General features: G+C 43.5%; 1 protein-coding gene across 11 annotated transcripts in view; it reads right to left on the bottom strand.

Moving 5' to 3' along the window:
* msi1a (musashi RNA binding protein 1a) overlaps positions 1–21,089 on the bottom strand; it is a 334,588-nt gene that overhangs the window by 78,621 nt on the left and 234,878 nt on the right. The window lies entirely within an intron of this gene.

Raw genomic sequence — 21,089 nt, 5'->3', positions numbered from 1 at the left:
ACTCCATCGCCTGTTCTGCCGTTTACATTTGCTCCCCCCATCTACACACACACACACACACACACACACACACACACACACACCCCGCTGTGCTGACTGACATTCCCTCCTCCTAACACAATGCTTATTGCTCTTATACCAGGGCTATCAAAAGCATCCTAAAACACACCATGGCCATTGTGTTATTAAGGTACATTTATTTGTTTCAATGGCTATGCCAGTGTCATCATTATCCTTCAATCAATACATTGAAAACACTAACAATGGTAGAGCAGACACAGGCTATGCTAGAGGCCATGCTAACCTTCAACCTACCCTCTAATTAAACACAATGGTAGAGCAGACACAGGCTATGCTTGAGGCCATGCTAACCTTAATCCTAGCCTCTAATCAAACACAATGGTAGAGCAGACACAGGCTATGCTAGAGACAATGCTAACCTTCAACCTACCCTCTAATTAAACACAATGGTAGAGAAGACACAGGCTATGCTAGAGGCCATGCTAACCTTAATCCTAGCCTCTAATTAAACACAATGGTAGAGCAGACAGAGGCTATGCTAGAGGCCATGCTAACCTTAATCCTAGCCTCTAATTAAACACAATGGTAGAGCAGACAGAGGCTATGCTAGAGGCCATGCTAACCTTAATCCTAGCCTCTAATTAAACACAATGGTAAAACAGTAGCTGTCTATAATTATATCAGCATCAGGCGGGTGAAGAGGGGGGCAGGCGTAGTGGGCAAGGGGAGCAGTAGTGGGTTACTGCCCGCTGCTGGCTAATGGCCGTGGAGAGCTGGTCGTGATCGGGGTGGGTGTCATCAGTGCCAGCAGAGCGGTGGGGCCAGGGCCCGTTAGTTAAGAGGCTTGATGGGCGCTTCCCTGTTATTACTTAACTAATTATATGGATGGCTCAGGTTTCAACCAGTGCTGATGAGGTCCTTCAGCTCTTAATGAAAATATGAAGGGGAGCAAATGGTGTGGGGGAGTGAGGTGGGTGGAGTTATGGCCGGCGTTCTTATCAGGGCAGTGGAGAAAGACGAGGGAGGAGAGAGGATAGAGTATGACAGTGTGTGATTCTCTGGTGTTTGAGTCTGTGGTTTTCTAAGTTTACGTCATCCATCTGTCTGTAAACTTTAGACAAATGTCCAGTAGTCATCATGAAATAAAATTATCAAAAGGCAGAGATGATATACAGAAGCAGGTCGGATGATTTGTCACTAGATACATTTCCAGCGCGATATAAAACATTCTTCTTGTGTTGTGATCAAAATGTTTAAAGAGTGAATTTTTTAAATGTTCTTATCAGTAACTAATTCCAACATGTTATTTATACAAGCATACATTTGCCTAATCTATTCATAATGACATAGTGAGCAGAGTATCTCGGCGCACACATGCACAGACCTCTGTCAGAGTGGTTTGATTGACAGGTCCACCCAGGACCAGAGGGCAGGGAGCTGTGAAGGGCAGGGAGCTGTGGGGGGCAGATGCCACCTGCTAGTCTCCTCCTGCGGGGGGGGGTAATGAGAGAACACCCTCCTCCCCTCCACTCCTCTCCCTCCTCCCCACCTCTCCCCCTCCCTCATCATGAGCTTTAATGCATGAAAGTGGGGACGCGTTTTTAATGTTAACCAGCCCTTTTAACACCAACAACCTCCCTATTGTGACAATGTGACTGCCGTTACAAACAACCCCTACTAAAGAACAATTATTCTACAAGGAAACAATTACAGAAGAGCAATCATTTTTCTGTTGGTAAGTGCCCATTGCCCACGTAGATTTCCATATGTTAACAATATTCCAGCTCATATTAGTCAGGATCAAAGCCTCCTTCATATTAAACTATGTAAAAGTATACATTTCTAAAAGTGACAGAGCTGGGACATCAGCACTTTCTCTCTTTTAGAACGAACCAGTTCAGAAGGAACACTGTCACTTTCCCTGACTGCCATAACGCCTGGAACCAACCTTCTTTAGAGACACATTTTGTTTCCTCCAGCACATTTAAGAGCAGGCACTTCCTCTGACAGGCCCGATAACTAACTGACTGACTGACTGACTGACGGACGGACATGTAAGCGGACGGACGGACATGTAAGCAGTGAAATGCCTGTTTTACCACAGAGATCTCAGGCCTTTCTCTGTCTCTATATCCCGATCCCTAACAGCACAGCACTGCCATTACGTCTACTCACATCCCCCAACCATGACCCCCACGGACGGACGGACGGACGGATGGACAAACAGACAGACGGACGGACGGACAGACGGACAGACAGACAGACAGACAGACAGACAGACAGACAGACAAAAGGAGAGGAGAGAGAAGTTGCCTCATTCACGGAACTGATTAATTCTCACATCTCTTCTTCCCCTGTCTTCCTCCCCAGAACTGCAGTGCTGCAGAGTGCAGTGCCTGGCTGGCAGAGTGACTCATCCCTCAATACAACAGTACAGTCACTCCAGGCAAGAGAACGAAAGGCACTTAAACCCAAAACCAGAACATCAACATAACAGAGGCAAACATGACAACAGTGGTCACATATCAGATGGCCTGTTTTGACTATTATTATCTGAGCAGGGCTATAAAAAGACATGTACAGTAACCACTCAATTTGTGTACATTTGTATATTTGTGTACATGTAAGCAGTGAAATGCCTGTTTTACCACAGAGATCTCAGGCCTTTCTCTGTCTCTATATCCCGATACCTAACAGCACAGCACTGCCATTACGTCTACTCACATCCCCCAACCATGACCCCACCATTGGAAAAGAGAGAGAAAGAGTAAGAGAGAGAGAGAGAAAGAGAGTAAGAGAGAGAGTAAGAGAGAGAGTAAGAGAGAGAGTGAGAGAAAGAGAAAGAGAGAGAGAGTAAGAGAGAGAGTAAGAGATAGTGAGAGAAAGAGAGCAAGAGAGAGAGTAAGAGAGAGTGAGCGAAAGAGAGAGAGAGAGAGAGTAAGAGAGAGAGTGAGAGAAAGAGAGAGAGAGAGTAAGAGAGAGAGAGAGAGAAAGAGAGAGAAAGTAAGAGAGAGAGTCAGAGAGAGTGAGAGAGAGAAAGAGAGAAAGAGAGAGAGAGAGAGAGAGAGAGAGAGAGAGAGAGAGAGAGAGAAAGAAAGAGAGAGAGTAAGAGAGAGTAAGGGAAAGAAATAGAGAGTAAGAGAGTGAGAGAAATAAAGAGAGTAAGAGAGAGAGAGAGTGAGAGAAATAAAGAGAGTAAGAGAGAGAGAGAGTGAGAGAAATAAAGAGAGAGAGAGAGAGAGAGAGAAGGAAAGAGGAATCTGCTCCGGTGCCTGACGGCAGAACCCTGAACTTAACACTGAGTCATAATTCATGGCAAGTTGAATTAGATTACATGGGAGGAATGGGGAGCCCCTGTACATTATTAATACACTTAAAGCTATTTTGCCTGACACACAAATCTATATATGCAGTGAAAAAAACAGAGGCTATTTATGCTTCCAAAACAGAACATCTATTTTCACTGTGGCATTTGCGAGAGGAAAGCGCTTTAGAGCAAATAAAAATGTTACACATGTGTGTGTGTGTAGTTGGGCTCTTCTTCAGGCAGTGTGTGTGTGTGTCTTGGCTATAGATTACAGAGGGGTCTGGCAGGGTGAAGCGAGCAGAGGGAGCCATCTCCACTGCATCTCCCCTCCACTTTACTGCTTTCTTTTCTTTATGCGTTACATCAACTACAGATAGGAGGTCATAAAACCCTGTTAACTTTACCATACCATTTTCACTGGTGTTCTGCCCTTTTGTCAGTTATGTACAGGAATTCTACTTTATGTATCTCTTGCTCTCTTCAATCCCCCCCCCCCCCCCCCCCCCCCCGCCCAACTTTCATTCCCCCTTTCTAAGAAGTGGATTTCCTCCTCTCTCCATTGTGACATGTCTGGTCTGAAAGAGCACTTTGGAAATGGCATGCTCCAATACAATTGGCTGAATTACTGTAATCTTTTAAAATATCACAATTCACCTCTGTTAGCTTAACCTACTCTAAAATACTGCAGTGCTGCTGTGTGTAAACACAAAGGCAGACAGGCGGAGAGAGTGAGAGAGAGAGAGAGATGCAGAGAGAGAGAGAGAGATGCAGAGAGAGAGAGAGAGAGAGAGAGAGAGATGCAGAGAGAGAGAGAGATGCAGAGAGAGAGAGAGAGAGAGAGAGAGAGATGCAGAGAGAGAGAGAGAGATGCAGAGAGAGAGAGAGAGAGAGAGAGATGCAGAGAGAGAGAGAGAGAGAGAGATGCAGAGAGAGAGAGAGATGCAGAGAGAGAGAGAGAGAGAGAGAGATGCAGAGAGAGAGAGAGATGCAGAGAGAGAGAGAGAGAGAGAGAGAGAGAGAGAGAGATAAAGAGAGAGATAAAGAGAGAGAGAGGGAGGCTTATACTTAAACTCTTTAACATCATCCACAGCTCTGGCATCTTCCCCAATATTTGGAACATAGGACTGATCATCCCAATCCACAAAAGTGGAGACAAATTTGACCTCAATAACTACCATGGGATATGCGTCAACAGCAACCTTGGGAAAATCCTCTGCATTATCATTAACAGCAGATTCATACATTTCCTCAGCAAAAACAATGTATTGAGCAAATGTCAAATAGGCTTTTTATCAAATTACCGTACAACAGACCACGTATTCACCTTGCACACCTTAATTGACAAACAAACAAACGCAAAGTCTTCTCATGTTTTGTTGATTTCCAAATTGCTTTCAACTCAATTTGGCATGAGGGTCTGCTATGCAAATTGATGGAAAGTAGTGTTGGGGGAAAAACATACAACATTATAAAATCCATGTACACAAACAACAAGTGTGCAGTTAAAATTGGCAAAAAAAACACACATTTCTTTCCACAGGGCCGGGGGGGGTGAGACAGGGATGCAGCTTAAGCCCCACCCTCTTCAACATGTATATCAACGAATTGGTGAGGGCACTAGAACAGTCTGCAGTACCTGGCCTCACCCTACCAAAATCTGTAAAATGTCTACTGTTTGCTGATGATCTCGTGCTTCTGTCCTCAACCAAGGATGCCTACAGCAGCACCTAGATCTTCTGCACAGATCTCAATAAGACAAAAAAGATCCAGTTCCCAAGACCACTAATACAAATTCCATCTAGACACCGTTTCCCTAGAGCACACAAAAAACTATACATACCTCGGCCTAAACATCAGCGCCACAGGTGACTTCCACAAAGCTGTAAACGATCTGAGAGACAAGGCAAGAAGGGCGTTCTATGCCATCAAAAGGAACATAAAATCGACATACCAATTAGGATCTGGCTAAAAATACTTGAATCAGTTATAGAACCCGTTTCCCTTTATGATTGTGAGGACTGGGGTCCGCTCACCAACCAAGAATTCCCAAAATCGGGCAAACACCAAATTGAGACACTGCAAAAATATAATTTACTCAGCTCTCAAATAATGCATGCAGTGCAGAATAAGGCCGATACCCGCTAATTATCAAAATCCAGAAATAGACGTTAAATTCTAGACCACCTAAAAGGAAGCAATTCCCAAACCTTCCATAACAAAGCCATCACCTACAGAGAAATAAACCTGGAGAAGAGACCCCTAAGCAAGCTGGTCCTGGGGCTCTGTTCACAAACACAAACAGACCCCACAGAGCCCCAGGACAGCAACATAACTAGACCTAACCAAATCATGAGAAAACAAAAAGATAATTACTTGACACATTGGAAAGAATTTACCAGAAAACTGAGCAAACTAGAATGCTATTTGGCCCTAAACAGAGAGTACACAGTGGCAGAATACCTGACCACTGTGACTGACCCAAAATTAAGGAAAGCTTTGACTATGTACAGATTCAGTGAGCATAGCCTTGCTATTGAGAAAGGCCGCCAAAGGCAGACCTGGCTCTCAAGAGAAGACAGGCTATGTGCACACTGCCCACAAAATGAAGTGGAAACTGAGCTGCACTTTCTAACCTCATGCCAAATGTATAACCATAATAGAGACACATATTTCCCTCAGATTACACAGACCCACAAATAATTTGAAAACAAATCCAATTTTGATAAACTCCCATATCTATTGGGTGAAATACCACAACGTGCCATCACAGCAGCAAGATTTGTGACCTGTTGCCACAAGAAAAGGGCAACCATTGAAGAACAAACACCATTGTAAATACAACCTAGATTTATCTTTATTTATTTTCCCTTTTGTACTTGAACTATTTGCACGTCATTACAACACTGTATAAAAACATAATATGACATTTGAAATGTCTTTATTCTTTTGGAAGTGTAATGTTTACAGTAAATGTTTTATTGTTTAAAAAAAAATCTATTTCACTTGCTTTGGCAATGTAAACATACAGTGCCTTGCGAAAGTATTCGGCCCCCTTGAACTTTGCGACCTTTTGCCACATTTCAGGCTTCAAACATAAAGATATAAAACTGTATTTTTTTGTGAAGAATCAACAACAAGTGGGACACAATCATGAAGTGGAATGACATTTATTGAATATTTCAAACTTTTTTAACAAATCAAAAACTGAAAAATTGGGCGTGCAAAATTATTCAGCCCCCTTAAGTTAATAATTTGTAGCGCCACATTTTGCTGCGATTACAGCTGTAAGTCGCTTGGGGTATGTCTCTATCAGTTTTGCACATCGAGAGACTGACATTTTTTCCCATTCCTCCTTGCAAAACAGCTAGAGCTCAGTGAGGTTGGATGGAGAGCATTTGTGAACAGCAGTTTTCAGTTCTTTCCACAGATTCTCGATTGGATTCAGGTCTGGACTTTGACTTGGCCATTCTAACACCTGGATATGTTTATTTTTTAACCATTCCATTGTAGATTTTGCTTTATGTTTTGGATCATTGTCTTGTTGGAAGACAAATCTCCGTCCCAGTCTCAGGTCTTTTGCAGACTCCATCAGGTTTTCTTCCAGAATGGTCCTGTATTTGGCTCCATCCATCTTCCCATCAATTTTAACCATCTTCCCTGTCCCTGCTGAAGAAAAGCAGGCCCAAACCATGATGCTGCCACCACCATGTTTGACAGTGGGGATGGTGTGTTCAGTGTGATGACCTGTGTTGCTTTTACGCCAAACATAACGTTTTGCATTGTTGCCAAAAAGTTCAATTTTGGTTTCATCTGACCAGAGCACCTTCTTCCACATGTTTGGTGTGTCTCCCAGGTGGCTTGTGGCAAACTTTAAACAACACTTTTTATGGATATCTTTAAGAAATGGCTTTCTTCTTGCCACTCTTCCATAAAGGCCAGATTTGTGCAATATACGACTGATTGTTGTCCTATGGACAGTGTCTCCCACCTCAGCTGTAGATCTCTGCAGTTCATCCAGAGTGATCATGGGCCTGAGATGGGCTGCATCTCTGATCAGTCTTCTCCTTGTATGAGCTGAAAGTTTAGAGGGACGGCCAGGTCTTGGTAGATGTGCAGTGGTCTGATACTCCTTCCATTTCAATATTATCGCTTGCACAGTGCTCCTTGGGATGTTTAAAGCTTGGCAAATCTTTTTGTATCCAAATCCGGCTTTAAACTTCTTCACAACAGTATCTCGGACCTGCCTGGTGTGTTCCTTGTTCTTCATGATGCTCTCTGCGCTTTTAACGGACCTCTGAGACTATCACAGTGCAGGTGCATTTATACGGAGACTTGATTACACACAGGTGGATTGTATTTATCATCATTAGTCATTTAGGTCAACATTGGATCATTCAGAGATCCTCACTGAACTTCTGGAGAGAGTTTGCTGCACTGAAAGTAAAGGGGCTGAATAATTTTGCACGCCCAATTTTTCAGTTTTTGATTTGTTAAAAAAGTTTGAAATATCCAATAAATGTCTTGATTGTGTCCCACTTGTTGTTGATTCTTCACAAAAAAAATACAGTTTTATATCTTTATGTTTGAAGCCTGAAATGTGGCAAAAGGTCGCAAAGTTCAAGGGGGCCGAATACTTTCGCAAGGCACTGTATGTTTCCCATGCCAATAAAGCCATTGAATTGAGAAAGAAAGAGACAGAGAGACATGCACTGGCCATTCACTAACTCCTCCTGGACAGAGAGAGCTGAGTAAATACACAGAGAGAGAGACAGGAAGAATCAACTTAACATGTCTCCTAATGGGATTAAATGGGCTGAGGAATATATCAACTATGGAAACACTCATAGAATCATGTCATGTCCCCTCTGCCTTGCCCCTCCTCTGACACACACAAACACTTCCCTCCCTCCCTTGGGTGTTTCTGCCATGTTCTCAGTGTCATCAGAAGAAGTAGTGGTGTTAACAGCCAGAAGGAAGAAAGAGAAGAGAGGGAGAAGGAGAAAATAAGAGTGATTTTATGCACGCCCCGAGCTGCCACTTTCTCCCTCACAGCGGTAGATTATCTCCCAATGATATTGCAGGCCTGAGCCCTGGCATGGCAGAGCCAGCCTTTAAATTGGCCCGCCGACATGCTAGGCACTTATCATACATGCTAATGGGCTAGCGCCGCAGTGGGCTTGCGCAGGGGGCCTCCGGGGGCAGGCAGGGGGCTGGAGGGAAGAGAGGGGCGGCGTGATGGGAATGAGCCAGGGTACATCTGTACTGGAAGGGGGGCTACATGGGGATTATGGAGAGGTGTCAGCAGTATTGCCTGGGAACATGTAGCAGGTCTACAGGTCTAGGGGGGCTGTTAGCTATTGGTGCAGACAGCACAGAGACACCAGCAGAGAGGAGAGTGAGGTCCTTGCATACCCAAGGCTGAGTTTGGTCAATCAGTGAAACAAAAGCAGTTAAATGTTGACATCTATGAGGACGGGGTAAGAATGGACAGTTAACATACAGCCCTCACCGCTAGTCTCACATCCAGTTCAGATCCGTTGAAAGAAAGGATAGTCTATAATTACCTCATTTGTGCATCTAAGAAAGAGCACTGATACAGTAGACTGTGTTTTCTCTCTAAGTTTTCCTGTCTGGGTGGTACCTGAGGGAGGGTTTATCCCAGGCCAGGATCGATCCACTCCTCTACATGTGTCCAACAGCTGCACGGTTCAGTCTGCCTCGACCAGGCCTTTAAACACTTTCCAGCTTTATTGTGCGCCCCACACTCCAGTTAAACACCTATACTCTACCATCACAGCACAGTAAAGCAGCCAAGCTCAGTGAGTACTACCAGACAAAGGAGGGGGGGATAAGGCTTGGTCTTGGTTTTGTATGAAGCGATTTGGAGAGAGTGTGAAAGGGGTGTGAGTGTCAGGTAAAAACAGACTGACACACATCCAGGCAGTCAGTCAAACCTGGGCCGCAGTTTTTGGGCCAGAACTCCAGTCTGTCCACTCTGAAGAGGAATACAAAAAGCCTATTCAGAGTTTTCCTTCACCACTCTATTTCTCAGCCTCTCCACATGTCAGAGCTCTGTCAGGGCTAGGATATTTACATGTAAAAGTATGAATAATAAAACATTCCTTATACTAAGCAAACCAAACAGCATAATTTTCTTGTTTTTAAAATGTACACATACCCAGGGGCACACTCCAACACTTAGGACATCATTTACAAACAAAGCATTTGTGTTTAGTGAGTCTGCCAGATCAGAGGCAGTAGGGATGACCAGGGATGTTCTCTTGATAAGTGTGTGAATTGAACCATTTTTTTGTCCTGCTAAGCATTCAAAATGTAATGAGTACTTTTGGGTGTCAGGGAAAATGTATGGAGTAAAAAGTACATTATTTTCTTTAGGAATGTAATGAAGTAAAAGTAAAAGTTGTACAAAATATGAATAGTAAAGTGCAGATACCCCCAAAAACTACTTAAATAACTTCCCACTTTAATAATGGAACACTAGTCACTTTAATAATGTTTACATATTTTGCATTACTCATCTCACATGTACGTACAGTTGAAGTCAGAAGTTTACATACACCTTAGCCAAATACATTTAAAATATGTTTTTCACCATTCCTGACATTTAATCCTAGTAAAAATTCCCTGTTTTATGTCAGTTAGGATCACCACTTTATTTTAAGAATGTGAAATGTCAGAATAATAGAAGAAAATTATTTATTTCATCACATTCCCAGTGGGTCAGAAGTTTACATACACTGAATTAGTATTTGGTAGCATTGCCTTTATTGTTTAACTTGGGTCAAACATTTTGGGTAGCCTTCCACAAGCTTCCCACAATAAGTTAGGTGCATGTTGGCCCATTCCTCCTGACAGAACTGGTGTAACTGAGTCAGGTTTGTAGGATCCTTGCTCACACACGCTTTTTCAGTTCTGCCCACAAATGTTCTACAGGATTGAGGTCAGGGCTTTGTGATGGCCACTCCAATATCTTGACTTTGTTGTCCTTAAGCCATTTTGCCACAACTTAGGAAGTATGCTTTGGGTCATTGTCCTTTTGGAAGACCCATTTGCGACCAAGCTTTAAATTCCTGACTGATGTCTTGAGATGTTGAATCAATATATCCACATCATTTTCCATCCTCATGAAGCCATCTATTTTGTGAAGTGCACCAAGCCCTCCTGCAGCAAAACACCCCCACAACATGATGCTGCCACCCCTGTGCTTCACGGTTGGGATGGTGTTCTTCGGCTTGCAAGCCTCCCCCTTTTTCCTCCAAACATAATGAAAGTCATTATGGACAAACAGTTATATTTCTGTTTCATCAGACCAGAGGACATTTCTCCAAAAAGTACAATCTTTGTCCCCATGTGCAGTTGCAAACCGTAGTCTGGCTTTTCAAGGCGGTTTTGAAACAGTGGCTTCTTCCTTGCTGAGCGGCATTTCAGGTCATGTCGATATAGGATTAATTTTACTGTGGATATAGATACTTTTGTACCTGTTTCCTCCAGCATCTCCACAAGGTCCTTTGCTGTTTTTCTGGGATTGATTTGCACTTTTCTCACCAAAGTACGTTCATCTCTTGGAGACAGAACGCGTCCCCTTCCTGAGCGGTATGACGGCTGCGTGGTCCCATGGTGTTTATACTTGCGTACTATTGTTTGTACAGATGAACGTGGTACCTTCAGGTGTTTGGAAATTGCTCCCAAGGACTCAAATGATGTCAATTAGCCTATCAGAAGCTTCAAAAGCCATGACATAATTTTCTGGAATTGTCCAAGCTTTTTAAAGGCACAGTCAACTTAGTGTATGTAAACTTCTAACCCACTGGAATTGTGCTACAGTGAATTATAAGTGAGATAATCTGTCTGTTAACAATGGTTGGAAAAATTACTTGTGTCATGCACATGTAGATGTCCTAACCGACTTGCCAAAACTATAGTTTGTTAACAAGATATTTGTGGAGTGGTTGAAAAACGAGTTTTAATGACTCCAACCTAAGTGTATGTAAACTTCCGACTTCAACTGTATATACTGTATTCTATTCTACTGTATCTTAGTCAATGCTGCTCTGACACTGCTCGTCCAAATATTTATATATTCTTAATTCCATTCCTTTAGATTTGTGTGTATTGTCGTGAAATTGTTAGATATTACTTGTTAAATACTACTGCGCTGTTGGAGCTAGAAGCCCAAGCATCTTGCTACACCCGCAATAACATCTGCTAAACACATGTATGTGACCAATACAATTTCATTTGAAGAAGTACTTTAAAGTATTTTTACTTCAGTATTTTACACCACTGCTACCCAGAGTGGGTATCAAACAGGTTCGGCCCAGGGCGGCTGGCACTCAGAGTAGGGCCTCACCCATATACTGGCACTGAGCCACTGATGCCTGGTAACATCATCTCTTGATGCAGAGTCCTGTAAGTCCCAGTCAGGACCACTCACTAGGAGAGGAGAGGAGTCAATGCCTGGGTCTTGCCTGATAGCTACACACAGGAAGTACAGATGGAGACTGAGATGGCCCCCTTCCCTCTTAAAAGCTGAGGGTTAAGGATGCACAGATGGTGGGTTTGTGAAATGGTGGCTGTAAAGCATCTCTTGCACGAGGGCTACGGCCTGGTGGACACTTCCAAGGGTGTGTTACTACTGCCATTTACAACATAATCATTATAATGTTATTGCTGAATATTAGTAAAATACACACGTACACACACGCACGTACATACACGCGCACACAAATGCGCAGGCTGCTAGCAGACGATGCCTCCAAGGTGGCTTTTATCCTTTTGGCAAAGATAAACTCTGAAAACAGCATCAGAGATTACAAGAGGGAAGAAAGAAAGGATGCGGGACTCCATCCAACACCGCTTTTTCACACACAAAACATTCTTCCGCTTCATCCCACTTTTCATACCTTCTCTCAGTCATTTATTTCCCAGTTGTTCCTCCAACACCTCAGCAACCAGGAAGCCCCACAAACAGAGTTATAATTTTATGGAGACAGGAGCTGGTAAAACTGAATGAAGCAGGAAATATTCATTTTTCTCATCCTTCTCTCTTAACGTCCCCAAAAGATGCAAACAATGCATGCAATTCCTACAAAGCCCAATTTAATACATCCAGTCGATGGGCACATGGGGCCTGGCTGAACAATGAGAGCATTTGATGCACTATCACGTGAAAGTCAATATCTGCGCTGTATCTGTGGTCGGAATGCTGCTGTGTCTATCTGTGGGACTGGGGGGCTGTCTGTGGGTCTGTCTGTGGGTCTGGGGGGCTGAGACTGGGTGTCAGGGAACTACTACATAACGTAGGACCTGAATTTCATCACCCAGTTGTTTAAGGTTTATAAAGGATCTTAAAGTTTGTCATTTCCACTTGAAAAGTGGTAGTAGTGGTAGTGTTGAACTAAGGAGGGAGAGTAGTGTAGTAGTGGTAGTGTTGAACTAAGGAGGGAGAGTAGTGTATTAGTGGTTGTGTTGACTAAAGAAGGAGAGTAGTGTAGTAGTGGTAGTGTTGAACTAAGGAAGGAGAGGAGCGTAGTAGTGGTAGTGTTGAACTAAGATGAGAGAGTAGTGTAGTAGTGGTAGTGTTGACTAAGGAAGGAGTTTAGAGTAGTGTAGTAGTGGTAGTGTTGACTAAGGAGGGAGAGTAGTGTAGTAGTGGTAGTGTTGACTAAGATGAGAGAGTAGTGTAGTAGTGGTAGTGTTGACTAAGGAAGGAGAGTAGTGTAGTAGTGGTAGTGTTGAACTAAGGAAGGAGAGTAGTGTAGTAGTGGTAGTGTTGACTAAGGAGGGAGAGTAGTGTAGTGTAGTAGTGGTAGTGTTGAACTAAGGAAGGAGAGGAGCGTAGTAGTGGTAGTGTTGAACTAAGATGAGAGAGTAGTGTAGCAGTGGTAGTGTTGACTAAGGAGAGAGAGTAGTGTAGTAGTGGTAGTGTTGACTAAGGAAGGAGAGTAGTGTAATAGTGGTAGTGTTGACTAAGGAATGAGAGTAGTGTAGTAGTGGTAGTGTTGACTAAGGAAGGAGAGTAGTGTAGTAGTGGTCATGTTGACTAAGGAAGGAGAGTAGTGTAGTAGTGGTCATGTTGACTAAGGAAGGAGAGTAGTGTAGTAGTGGTAGTGTTGAACTAAGGAGGGAGTTCAGAGTAGTGTAGTAGTGGTAGTGTTGACTAAGGAGGGAGAGTAGTGTAGTAGTGGTAGTGTTGACTAAGGAGGGAGAGTAGTGTAGTAGTGGTAGTGTTGACTAAGGAATGAGAGTAGTGTAGCAGTAGTCATGTTGACTAAGGAAGGAGAGTAGTGTAGTAGTGGTCATGTTGACTAAGGAAGGACAGTTGTGTAGTAGTGGTAGTGTTGAACTAACATGAGAGAGTAATGTAGTAGTGGTAGTGTTGACTAAGGAGAGAGAGTAGTGTAGTAGTGGTAGTGTTGAACTAAGATGAGAGAGTAGTGTAGTAGTGGAAGTGTTGAATTAAGGAGTGAGATCAGAGGCGTGTAGTAGTGGTAGTGTTGACTAAGGAGGGAGATCAGAGGAGTGTAGTAGTGGTAGTGTTGACTAAGGAGGGAGATCAGAGGAGTGTAGTAGTGGCAGTGTTGACTAAGGAAGGAGAGTAGTGTAGTAGTGGTCATGTTGACTAAGGAAGGAGAGTGATAGTGTAGTAGTGGTAGTGTTGACTAAGGAAGGAGAGTAGTGTAGTAGTGGTCATGTTGACTAAGGAATGAGAGTAGTGCAGTAGTGGTAGTGTTGAACTAAGGAAGGAGAGTAGTGTAGTAGTGGTAGTGTTGAACTAAGGAAGGAGAGTAGTGTAGTAGTGGTCATGTTGACTAAGGAAGGAGAGTAGTGTAGTAGTGGTCATGTTGACTAAGGAAGGAGAGTAGTGCAGTAGCAGTCATGTTGACTAAGGAAGGAGAGTAGTGTAGTATTGGTAGTGTTGAACTAAGATGAGAGAGTAGTGTAGTAGTGGTAGTGTTGACTAAGGAGGGAGATCAGAGGAGTGTAGTAGTGGTAGTGTTGACTAAGGAGGGAGAGTAGTGTAGTAGTGGTAGTGTTGAACTAAGGAAGGAGAGTAGTGTAGTAGTGGTAGTGTTGACTAAGGAGGGAGATCAGAGGAGTGTAGTAGTGGTAGTGTTGACTAAGGAAGGAGAGTAGTGTAGTAGTGGAATGTGTTGAACTAAGATGAGAGAGTAGTGTAGTAGTGGTAGTGTTGACTAAGGAGGGAGAGTAGTGTAGTAGTGGAAGTGATGACTAAGGAAGGAGAGTAGTGTAGTAGTGGTAGTGTTGACTAAGGAAAGAAAGTAGTGTAGTAGTGGTAGTGTTGACTAAGAAGGAAAAAATAGTGTAGTAGTGGTAGTGTTGACTAAGGAGGGAGATCAGAGGAGTGTAGTAGTGGTAGTGTTGACTATGGAAGGAGAGTAGTGTAGTAGTGGTAGTGTTGACTAAGGAAAGAAAGTAGTGTAGTAGTGGTAGTGTTGACTAAGAAGGAAAAAATAGTGTAGTAGTGGTAGTGTTGACTAAGGAGGGAGATCAGAGGAGTGTAGTAGTGGTAGTGTTGACTAAGGAGGGAGATCAGAGGAGTGTAGTAGTGGTAGTGTTGACTAAGGAAGGAGAGTAGTGTAGTAGTGGTCATGTTGAATAAGGAATGAGAGTAGTGTAGTAGTGGTAGTGTTGACTAAGGAAGGAGAGTAGTGCAGTAGCAGTCATGTTGACTAAGGAAGGAGAGTAGTGTAGTATTGGTAGTATTGAACTAAGATGAGAGAGTAGTGTAGTAGTGGTAGTGTTGACTAAGGAGGGAGATCAGAGGAGTGTAGTAGTGGTAGTGTTGACAAAGGAGGGAGAGTAGTGTAGTAGTGGTAGTGTTCACTAAGGAGGGAGAGTAGTGCAGTAGCAGTCATGTTGACTAAGGAGGGAGAGTAGTGCAGTAGCAGTCATTGACTAAGGAAGGAGAGTAGTGTAGTAGTGGCCATGTTGACTAAGGAAGGAGAGTAGTGTAGTAGTGGTCATGTTGACTAAGGAAGGAGAGTAGTGTAGTAGTGGTCATGTTGACTAAGGAAGGAGAGTAGTGTAGTAGTGGTAGTGTTGAACTAAGGAGGGAGTTCAGAGTAGTGCAGTAGTGGTAGTGTTGACTAAGGAGGGAGAGTAGTGTAGTAGTGGTAGTGTTGACTAAGGAAGGAGAGTAGTGTAGTAGTGGTCATGTTGACTAAGGAAGGAGACTAGTATAGTAGTGGTAGTGTTGACTAAGGAGGGAGAGTAGTGTAGTAGTGGAAGTGTTGACTAAGGAAGGAGAGTAGTGTAGTAGCAGTCATGTTGACTAAGGAAGGAGAGTAGTGTAGTAGTGGTCATGTTGACTAAGGAAGGAGAGTAGTGTAGTAGTGGTAGTGTTCACTAAGGAACGAAAGTAGTGTAGTAGTGGTAGTGTTGACTAAGGAAGGAGAGTGGTAGTGCAGTAGTGGTAGTGTTGACTAAGGAAGGAGAGTAGTGTAGTAGTGGTAGTGTTGACTAAGGAAGGAGAGTAGTGCAGTAGTGGTAGTGTTCACTAAGGAGGGAGAGTAGTGTAGTAGTGGTAGTGTTGACTAAGGAAGGAGAGTGGTAGTGTAGTAGTGGTAGTGTTGACTAAGGAAGGAGAGTAGTGTAGTAGTGGTAGTGTTGACTAAGGAAGGAGAGTAGTGCAGTAGTGGTAGTGTTCACTAAGGAGGGAGAGTAGTGTAGTAGTGGTAGTGTTGACTAAGGAAGGAGAGTGGTAGTGTAGTAGTGGTAGTGTTGACTAAGGAGGGAGAGTAGTGTAGTAGTGGTAGTGTTGACTAAGGAAGGAGAGTAGTGCAGTAGTGGTAGTGTTCACTAAGGAGGGAGAGTAGTGTAGTAGTGGTAGTGTTGACTAAGGAGGGAGAGTTGTGTAGTAGTGGTCATGTTGACTAAGGAAGGAGAGTAGTGTAGTAGTGGTAGTGTTGACTAAGGAGGGAGAGTAGTGTAGTAGTGGTAGTGTTGACTAAGGAAGGAGAGTAGTGTAGTAGTGGTAGTGTTGACTAAGGAGGGAGAGTAGTGTAGTAGTGGTAGTGTTGACTAAGGAAGGAGAGTAGTTCAGTAGTGGTAGTGTTGACTAAGGAAGGAGAGTAGTGTAGTAGTGGTAGTGTTGACTAAGGAAGGAGAGTGGTAGTGTAGTAGTGGTAGTGTTGACTAAGGAGGGAGAGTATTGTAGTAGTGGTAGTGTTGAACTAAGATGAGAGAGTAGTGTAGTAGTGGTAGTGTTGACTAAGGAGGGAGATCAGAGGAGTGTAGTAGTGGTAGTGTTGACTAAGGAGGGAGAGTAGTGTAGTAATGGTAGTGTTGACTAAGGAAGGAGAGTAGTGTAGTAGTGGTCATGTTGACTAAGGAAGGAGAGTAGTGTAGTAGTGGTCATGTTGACTAAGGAAGGAGAGTAGTGTAGTAGTGGTAGTGTTGACTAAGAAGGAAAAAATAGTGTAGTAGTGGTAGTGTTGACTAAGGAGGGAGATCAGAGGAGTGTAGTAGTGGTAGTGTTGACTATGGAAGGAGAGTAGTGTAGTAGTGGTAGTGTTGACTAAGGAAAGAAAGTAGTGTAGTAGTGGTAGTGTTGACTAAGAAGGAAAAAATAGTGTAGTAGTGGTAGTGTTGACTAAGGAGGGAGATCAGAGGAGTGTAGTAGTGGTAGTGTTGACTAAGGAGGGAGATCAGAGGAGTGTAGTAGTGGTAGTGTTGACTAAGGAAGGAGAGTAGTGTAGTAGTGGTCATGTTGAATAAGGAATGAGAGTAGTGTAGTAGTGGTAGTGTTGACTAAGGAAGGAGAGTAGTGCAGTAGCAGTCATGTTGACTAAGGAAGGAGAGTAGTGTAGTATTGGTAGTATTGAACTAAGATGAGAGAGTAGTGTAGTAGTGGTAGTGTTGACTAAGGAGGGAGATCAGAGGAGTGTAGTAGTGGTAGTGTTGACAAAGGAGGGAGAGTAGTGTAGTAGTGGTAGTGTTCACTAAGGAGGGAGAGTAGTGTAATAGTGGTAGTGTTGACTAAGGAATGAGAGTAGTGTAGTAGTGGTAGTGTTGAACTAAGGAGGGAGAGTAGTGCAGTAGCAGTCATGTTGACTAAGGAGGGAGAGTAGTGCAGTAGCAGTCATTGACTAAGGAAGGAGAGTAGTGTAGTAGTGGCCATGTTGACTAAGGAAGGAGAGTAGTGTAGTAGTGGTCATGTTGACTAAGGAAGGAGAGTAGTGTAGTAGTGGTCATGTTGACTAAGGAAGGAGAGTAGTGTAGTAGTGGTAGTGTTGAACTAAGGAGGGAGTTCAGAGTAGTGCAGTAGTGGTAGTGTTGACTAAGGAGGGAGAGTAGTGTAGTAGTGGTAGTGTTGACTAAGGAAGGAGAGTAGTGTAGTAGTGGTCATGTTGACTAAGGAAGGAGACTAGTATAGTAGTGGTAGTGTTGACTAAGGAGGGAGAGTAGTGTAGTAGTGGAAGTGTTGACTAAGGAAGGAGAGTAGTGTAGTAGCAGTCATGTTGACTAAGGAAGGAGAGTAGTGTAGTAGTGGTCATGTTGACTAAGGAAGGAGAGTAGTGTAGTAGTGGTAGTGTTCACTAAGGAACGAAAGTAGTGTAGTAGTGGTAGTGTTGACTAAGGAAGGAGAGTGGTAGTGCAGTAGTGGTAGTGTTGACTAAGGAAGGAGAGTAGTGTAGTAGTGGTAGTGTTGACTAAGGAAGGAGAGTAGTGCAGTAGTGGTAGTGTTCACTAAGGAGGGAGAGTAGTGTAGTAGTGGTAGTGTTGACTAAGGAAGGAGAGTGGTAGTGTAGTAGTGGTAGTGTTGACTAAGGAAGGAGAGTAGTGTAGTAGTGGTAGTGTTGACTAAGGAAGGAGAGTAGTGCAGTAGTGGTAGTGTTCACTAAGGAGGGAGAGTAGTGTAGTAGTGGTAGTGTTGACTAAGGAAGGAGAGTGGTAGTGTAGTAGTGGTAGTGTTGACTAAGGAGGGAGAGTAGTGTAGTAGTGGTAGTGTTGACTAAGGAAGGAGAGTAGTGCAGTAGTGGTAGTGTTCACTAAGGAGGGAGAGTAGTGTAGTAGTGGTAGTGTTGACTAAGGAGGGAGAGTTGTGTAGTAGTGGTCATGTTGACTAAGGAAGGAGAGTAGTGTAGTAGTGGTAGTGTTGACTAAGGAGGGAGAGTAGTGTAGTAGTGGTAGTGTTGACTAAGGAAGGAGAGTAGTGTAGTAGTGGTAGTGTTGACTAAGGAGGGAGAGTAGTGTAGTAGTGGTAGTGTTGACTAAGGAAGGAGAGTAGTTCAGTAGTGGTAGTGTTGACTAAGGAAGGAGAGTAGTGTAGTAGTGGTAGTGTTGACTAAGGAAGGAGAGTGGTAGTGTAGTAGTGGTAGTGTTGACTAAGGAGGGAGAGTAGTGTAGTAGTGGTAGTGTTGAACTAAGATGAGAGAGTAGTGTAGTAGTGGTAGTGTTGACTAAGGAGGGAGATCAGAGGAGTGTAGTAGTGGTAGTGTTGACTAAGGAGGGAGAGTAGTGTAGTAGTGGTAGTGTTGACTAAGGAAGGAGAGTAGTGTAGTAGTGGTCATGTTGACTAAGGAAGGAGAGTAGTGTAGTAGTGGTCATGTTGACTAAGGAAGGAGAGTAGTGTAGTAGTGGTCATGTTGACTAAGGAAGGAGAGTAGTGTAGTAGTGGTAGTGTTGACTAAGGAAGGAGAGTAGTGTAGTAGTGGTCATGTTGACTAAGGAAGGAGAGTAGTCTAGTAGTGGTAGTGTTGAACTAAGATGAGAGAGTGGTGTAGTAGTGGTAGTGTTGAACTAAGGAAGGAGAGTAGTGTAGTAGTGGTAGTGTTGACTAAGCCGGGACAGTTGTGTAGTAGTGGCAGTGTTGACTAAGGAAGGAGAGTAGTGTAGTAGTGGTCATGTTGACTAAGGAAGGAGAGTGGTAGTGCAGTAGTGGTAGTGTTGACTAAGGAATGAGAGTAGTGCAGTAGCAGTCATGTTGACTAAGGAAGGAGAGTAGTGTAGTATTGGTAGTATTGAACTAAGATGAGAGAGTAGTGTAGTAGTGGTAGTGTTGACTTAGGAGGGAGATCAGAGGAGTGTAGTAGTGGTAGTGTTGACAAAGGAGGGAGAGTAGTGTAGTAGTGGTAGTGTTGACTAAGGAAAGGGAGTAGTGTAGTAGTGGTAGTGTTGACTAAGGAAGGAGTTCAGAGTAGTGTAGTAGTGGAAGTGTTGACTAAGGAAGGAGAGTAGTGTAGTAGTGGTAGCGTTGAACTAAGGAGGGAGATCAGAGGAGTGTAGTAGTGGTAGTGTTGACTAAGGAGGGAGATCAGAGTGTAGTAGTGGTAGTGTTGACTTAGGAGGGAGATAAGAGGAGAATATTAGTGGCAGTGTTCACTAAGGAGGGAGAGTAGTGTAGTAGTGGTCATGTTGACTAAGGAAGGAGAGTGATAGTGCAGTAGTGGTAGTGTTGACTAAGGAAGGAGAGTAGTGTAGTAGTGGTCATGTTGAATAAGGAATGAGAGTAGTGTAGTAGTGGTAGTGTTGACTAAGGAAGGAGAGTAGTGCAGTAGCAGTCATGTTGACTAAGGAAGGAGAGTAGTGTAGTAGTGGTAGTATTGATTAAGGAAGGAGAGTGGTGTAGTAGTGGTAGTATTGACTAAGGAAGGAGATCAGAGGAGTGTAGTAGTGGTAGTGTTGACTAAGGAGGGAGAGTAGTGTAGTAGTGGTAGTGTTGACAAAGGAGGGAGATCAGAGGAGTGTAGTAGTGGTAGTGTTGACTAAGGAGGGAGAGTAGTGTAGTAGTGGTAGTGTTGACTAAGGAGGGAGAGTAGTGTAATAGTGGTAGTGTTGACTAAGGAATGAGAGTAGTGTAGTAGTGGTAGTGTTGAACTAAGGAAGGAGAGTAGTGTAGTAGTGGTAGTGTTGAACTAAGGAGGGAGAGTAGTGCAGTAGCAGTCATGTTGACTAAGGAGGGAGAGTAGTGCAGTAGCAGTCATGTTGACTAAGGAAGGAGAGTAGTGTAGTAGTGGCCATGTTGACTAAGGAAGGAGAGTAGTGTAGTAGTGGTCATGTTGACTAAGGAAGGAGAGTAGTGTAGTAGTGGTAGTGTTGAACTAAGGAGGGAGTTCAGAGTAGTGCAGTAGTGGTAGTGTTGACTAAGGAGGGAGAGTAGTGTAGTAGTGGTAGTGTTGACTAAGGAAGGAGAGTAGTGTAGTAGTGGTCATGTTGACTAAGGAAGGAGACTAGTATAGTAGTGGTAGTGTTGACTAAGGAAGGAGAGTAGTGTAGTAGTGGTAGTGTTGACTAAGGAGGGAGAGTAGTGTAGTAGTGGTAGTGTTTACTAAGAAAGGAGATTAGTGTAGTTGTGGTAGTGTTGACTAAGGAGGGAGAACAGAGTAGTGTAGTAGTGGTAGTGTTGACTAAGCCGGGAGAGTAGTGTAGTAGTGGTGGTGTTGACTAAGGAGGGAGTTCAGAGTAGTGTAGTAGTGGTAGTATTGATTAAGGAAGGAGAGTTGTGTAGTAGTGGTAGTGTTGACTAAGGAAAGAGAGTTGTGTAGTAGTGGTAGTGTTGACTAAGGAAGGAGAGTAGTGTAGTAGTGGTAGTGTTGAACTAAGGAAGGAGAGTAGTGTAGTAGTGGTAGTGTTGAACTAAGGAAGGAGAGTAGTGTAGTAGTGGTAGTGTTGAACTAAGGAGGGAGAGGAGCGTAGTAGTGGTAGTGTTGAACTAAGATGAGAGAGTAGTGTAGTAGTGGTAGTGTTGACTAAGGAGAGAGAGTAGTGTAGTAGT

The sequence above is a fragment of the Oncorhynchus mykiss genome, chromosome 24 (assembly GCF_013265735.2).
Source record: "Oncorhynchus mykiss isolate Arlee chromosome 24, USDA_OmykA_1.1, whole genome shotgun sequence".
NCBI classification, from domain to species: Eukaryota; Metazoa; Chordata; class Actinopteri; order Salmoniformes; family Salmonidae; genus Oncorhynchus; species Oncorhynchus mykiss.
Note: the sequence above shows the minus strand (reverse complement) of the source record. Positions and strands in the feature narration are given on the sequence as shown.